The sequence below is a fragment of the Lasioglossum baleicum genome, chromosome 4 (genome assembly GCF_051020765.1).
Source record: "Lasioglossum baleicum chromosome 4, iyLasBale1, whole genome shotgun sequence".
Taxonomy (NCBI): domain Eukaryota; kingdom Metazoa; phylum Arthropoda; class Insecta; order Hymenoptera; family Halictidae; genus Lasioglossum; species Lasioglossum baleicum.
The window spans coordinates 1,281,559-1,287,168 of record NC_134932.1 but is presented as its reverse complement, the minus strand read 5'-3'; the positions used below and the strand labels follow the sequence as shown (position 1 = coordinate 1,287,168).

General features: G+C 41.6%; 1 long non-coding RNA gene across 1 annotated transcript; it reads left to right on the top strand.

Annotated features, from left to right (window-relative positions):
• The first annotated feature begins 4,045 nt into the window (after positions 1-4,045).
• On the top strand, positions 4,046-5,227 carry LOC143207856 (uncharacterized). The gene is made up of 2 exons (XR_013008779.1): positions 4,046-4,379; positions 4,433-5,227. It is a non-coding gene; the product is annotated as an uncharacterized LOC143207856 (long non-coding RNA).
• Positions 5,228-5,610: the final 383 nt, after the last annotated feature.

Sequence of the window (5,610 nt, the reverse complement as noted above, 5' to 3'; positions counted from 1 at the left end):
GCGCATCCGCTCGCGCCTCCGCTCTCGCATTCACGTGCTCTTGCGCATACGTTCGCGCCTCCGCTCTCACACTGTCGTGCCTTCGCACCTCCGATCTTGTACCTTCGTGTTCTCGCGCATCCGCTCGCGCCTCCGCTCTCGCATTCTTGTGCTCTCGCGCATGCGTTCGCGTCTCCGCTCTCGTGCAGTTGCGCATCCGCTCGCGCCTCCGCTCTCAAACGCTCGTACTCTTGCGCATCCGCTCGCGCCTCCACTCTCGCACTCATGTGCCCTCGAGCACCCGTCCGCTCCTCCGATCTCGCACTCTCGTGCTCTCGCGCATGCGTTCGCGCCTCCGCTCTCGTGCTCTCGCGCTCACGCGCCTACGCTCTCGCGCTCTCGCGCCTACGCTTTCGCGCTCTAGCACTCTCGCGACCTCGCGCCTCCGCTCTCATTCCTCCGCTCTCGCGCTTTCGTTCTCGCGCCGATGCTCTCGCGCTCTACACGCTGCGCCGTTACGCTCACATGCACCGCCCACCCCCGCCCTCGAGACGTCACGGCGGGCAGCCCATCGCGCTCATGGGGACAGGCGCTCGGGCATTGTAAAGCGCTGTCCCTATTTCGTTTAACATCGTTCGGCCATGCGTGGCCACTTGCGTGCGTCTCCGCAGCGTTTCGAAATTGATATTTCGAGGCGGGCAGTATGTTCGGGATTCAAATCGAGAAGTTTACCGGTCGATTGAGACCCCTGGGTTTTTCTACCTATTTCAAGAACACACGCCGTGTGTTATTATTTTCGACACCGCGTTCTCAACGGCTCGCCGTCGTGACCCGTAAACTACCTCGATTCGAATCCCGAAACAATCGACTCTGCGATCGATCCGCCAATCGCGGACCACCGCGTTCGTCGACTTGGGCCTATTCGGGAACCCCCTCGGCGAAGCGGAGAGACACTCTCTCTGGTTTCATCGCGCACAGAAACACTCTGGTTCCCAAACTCTTTGTAACACCTGCTTTCTGGAATTCACGCGTGTCAGAGCCGTGCGCGCTCCACTTCTTTCGTCATATCAATAAATCAACGTTCGTCATTGATCTCCATCGCATCGTCCACCGCGAGTCTTCTTTTAATCCTTGTGTCGTGACCGTTACCTTTCCTCGCGCGTCCAAACCTGGGCGATCCCGGCACTCAGGCTTTCCGACCGTCGGTCGAAGTCGAAACAGTATTTGTTTTTTAAAAATGATTCATTTTCCTCTACCCAGTCATCTAAGCCGCAATTCACAAGCCATGTGATACAGCGTTCTTGGTCCTTTACAGGAAATACATGGAATGATGTATCACTTGTAGCATTCCTATTCGTAACGCTGCAGTTTTTATAAACACATCTCCTAAGATGTGACCTACAGTCACCGGTTTTACTTATCAGCTGATCCATATTTCTATCTACTCCGGCACAGCACTCGAAAAGTTAAAATACACGATGACTTGATGACACGAATACTCAGACTAAGCTGCCCTTCTCTGATCCTTGTCCCGACAAGACTGATCCTTCGAAAAACTCCCACCCTTCCAGGATTCTTTCTTGACAAGCTTTTCGGGGTAAAACCGACATCCTAATGAAACCGATATACTACCGAAACCTACATTACAGTCAAGTATACACAAACAAATGGAACCGTCGTAAAACCTTCCATCGTAAAACGTTCCGTGCGGAGGATTAAGCGCGAGTCCGAATTCAGGTAAAATATCCACCAACGACGCGACGCGTACGGTGGGAAATTTTGATGAAATCTGTGTAAAAATCAAAGAACTTTCGATAGAGATGAGACAGAGCGATGTTTTTTTTAATTAATGCTGAAACATTGCAGAATATGGGAAAACAGAGAGATTATGGTACGAACATTTTTAATCTTGAAAAAATTCGTTAAACTTGTAGAAAATTGCGGCTTTCAGATATTTATAAATTACGATTTGAAATGTGACGGCTGACAGAGATAAAAAGTGTGAAATAAAAAAAATTTTATAAAAAAAAATTATACTTTTTAGTGCGTTTTTTCGAAGTCGGTTTAATCTTTTCTTATAAAATTTTTCGTTTGACAGTTCGTTTTCGAGAGCCAGGTTCGCGTGCTTTAGTATATGCAGAAGGTAGAATTGGTTAAACATGGTCAGACGCGTCAGGTGATTCGTATGTAATAGCAAGTGTATTTGCTGCATTTTCTAACTCTTGTCAGATTCTATAAATGAAGTCATGATTAAAAAGATAACGAATGTCTATACCGCTGGTCTCGAGACAATACCAGCAGACCGTATACGGCTAAATGACTCTATGTATACCTTGAGGACAATATTAATAATCACTATTGGCCAACGACACCTTTTTAATCATGACTTCATTTATAGATATTAGTTTTTGTACGAATTGTATATGTTTTACAAAAATGGTGTCGATGCTCGATGGAAACCACGAGAAGATGGTTTTCGTCCATTTGGAACGGATAAGGAGGGTTTATGGTAAGAAGTATGGATAGAATCATTGTGTGGGGAAAAAAATATAACAAAAATTATTTCATTACACTAAAACCAGTGCTATTATTATCGCACAAACAAGTTTCACATAGCAGTTTCACATAAATTTTTTTGTTTTTATATTGCGCAGTTGCGCCCCGTCAGAAAAGTATGCAATCGTTTTTATTTTTTCCACATGTATAAGTTTCAGAAAAAAGATTGGAGATAAAATAAACTTAAAACTTTAAAAAGCAACCAAAATGAACGACTAGTGTCAGCTCGTTTGCTTAGGAAGGGTACTTTTACTAATGCAATATTGTCGCTATAGATAATCCAACAAGATGTATGATTTCATTCCATTCAAACCGATGAGGGTTTCAAGGTTTTTACCTCTTCATTAAAAAGGTGTCGTTGGCCAAGACTGGTCACTAATATCGTTCTCGAGGTATAAATAGGATCATTTAGTCGTAAACAGTCTGCTGGTATTTTCTCGAGGCCTGCGGTATAGACAACGGACCATAATAGCGGTGCGCTCGACTCGCCTCTACCTGAAACGGGGGTACACCGCGTACTTTCCCAGCTCATTGTAACACCAATTTTCGAATCGCCATCGTTTCCAAGTGCTCTTTTTGAAGGGGAAACTTCAAGGAATATATTTTTACCATATTTTTTTCAAAATTTAAATCACTCTGGCCCCTCATCTAAAAAACGTAAAAAAAGAAAGTATTTAAATTTTTCGACATTGTAAAGTTGATTATAATTATCGAGGCTAAAAAAATTATTTTATAATAGCTCAATCCTTTCCGAATACAACAAAAAAAATGTAGCTCAATCGGGCCGGATATAAAAATTCGGAACCATGAAGGCATGTCATTTCTAAAAAAATCGAAACCGGCTAAATATATAATGTTTAAAAATGTTGTAAATCAAATAAAATTTATACATGTGAAGGTATGCAGAAATAATCAAAGTAAACACCATAAACTTGTGGAAGTTTGTTAAAAAACTTAACAATGCAAGAAACAAACTTGCATAACTATATTGAATAACTGCGTAGAATTATCAGATATTATTGCATATATCAAATTTTATTGTAATTTTGTAATTAACAGAAACGGGATCACATTCTTAACAATCATATAAATGTACGCAAAGATATTAATGCTCATGAATCTATTACTTTACATTACTTGTATGTAGTACTTCATAATTATCCTACTACATAATTTTTACCATTCAAATACACGCGCCATATACATTTGTAATCTTCAAATCATATTAAGTATCCGTAGTAGAAATTGGGTATACAGAATATCCGGTACTTGCTAATACGTTGCTATCGGTAACATTGGGCGCGACACCGAAGTGGTATTGGGGCCGCTTTGGCCCCAGCAAATCCGGCGTGACAGAACAATAGCATGCACAGTCTGTACATATCTTAAGTCTGTGGATGTGCTAACAGTAAAGTGGGTTCTGTTTCTTGCTAAAGATGATGTAGGTTCTGTTCCATGCTAAAGATGATGTAGGAGCTGTTTCAGGCTAAACATGATGTGGAGACAGGGTATCGCCACTCTAATAGGAGAACTGTTAGCACGAATTTAGTACTGTAACACGAAATAAAGATGTCACTACTTGCAGGAGTAATTCTCAAACAGTCCGCCAGATGGAATTGATGCCAGTATTTTGGTGCACGTTGTAAACAGTTGTAAACAAAAATATACGGTTTCAATGTATTAGGTTGGAGAATCTTATTATTCCGGTCGATTAAAATTCTGGAGCCTGGAGGTGACAAACTCGTTGAATGCCGTTTCAGCATCTCTCTGGGATTTGAAGCATTTCTCACGCAAGAAGTTGTCGAGATGCTTAAAAAAGTGGTAATCGGTGGGCGAGAGATCTGGTGAGTATGGTGGATGAGATAGTTTCGTAGCCTAATTCGTTCAACTTTTGAAGGGTCGGCCGGGCGTTGTCGTGGAGAAGGATAGGACCATTTCTGCTGACCAGTGCTGGACACAAACCTTGGAGTTTCTTGTGCATTTCGTCGATTTGGTGGTGGTACTTTTCAGCTGTAATGGTTTCACCAGGATTCAGGAAGCTGTGGTGAATCAAACCGGCCACAGACTACCAAACTATCACCATGACCTTCTTTTGGTGCAACTGTGGCTTTGGTAAGTGTTTTGAATCTTCGTCGTAGTCTAGCCACTGAGCCGATCGTTGATTGCGCAAAGGAAGGACAGATGACCCTCGCGTTCTGCGATATGCGATATGTTATGCGATATGCGATGTGTGTTGTATGATCTCGATGTATGTTCTGCGATATGCGATGTATGTTGTATGATCTCGATGTATGTTCTGCGATATGCGATGTATGTTATACGATGTTGATGTGTGTTACGAGATATAAGATGTGTGTTACAAGATGTACGATGTGTGTTACGAGATGTACGATGTGTGTTACGAGATATACGATGTGTGTTACGAGATATATGATGTGGGTGATGTGTGTTACACGATCTCGATGTGTGTTACGATATATACGATGTGTGTTACGCATCCACGCACATCTTATATCTCGTAACACACATCGTATATATCGTAACACACATCACACACATCGTACATCTCGTAACACACATCTTATATCTCGTGTTATACGATCTCGATGTATGTTCTGCGAGTTGCGATGTGTGTTGTACGATCTCGATGTGTGTTACGAGATATACGATATGTGTGGATGTGTGTTATACATTGTTTTGCTTTTTATTGAGCCAGTTCATTGTTAATTGCTGTGATATGCATTTGATGTATTCTCATTGTGAAAAAGTTTGTAAATAATGTTTAATTTGCAATATTTGTAATGAAACAGTGTTATCGCGCTTGATAATATGGTTTGAATTTATTAATAAGTAGAAAATTGTACATATACTTTTTGTAAGTGTTACAATATTCAATATACTGAATTTAAAATGTATTAAAATGTTTTAATTTGGTTTATTTTCAAATAAAAATTATAAATTAGCAAGGAATGGGTAGTATGGATTTAAAATTCCCGCGTTTACCCGTTAGTTATGTAACACGAAATTCAGATGGCGTTCGATTTCCGTGCTAACAGAAAAATACATTGAGTGGCG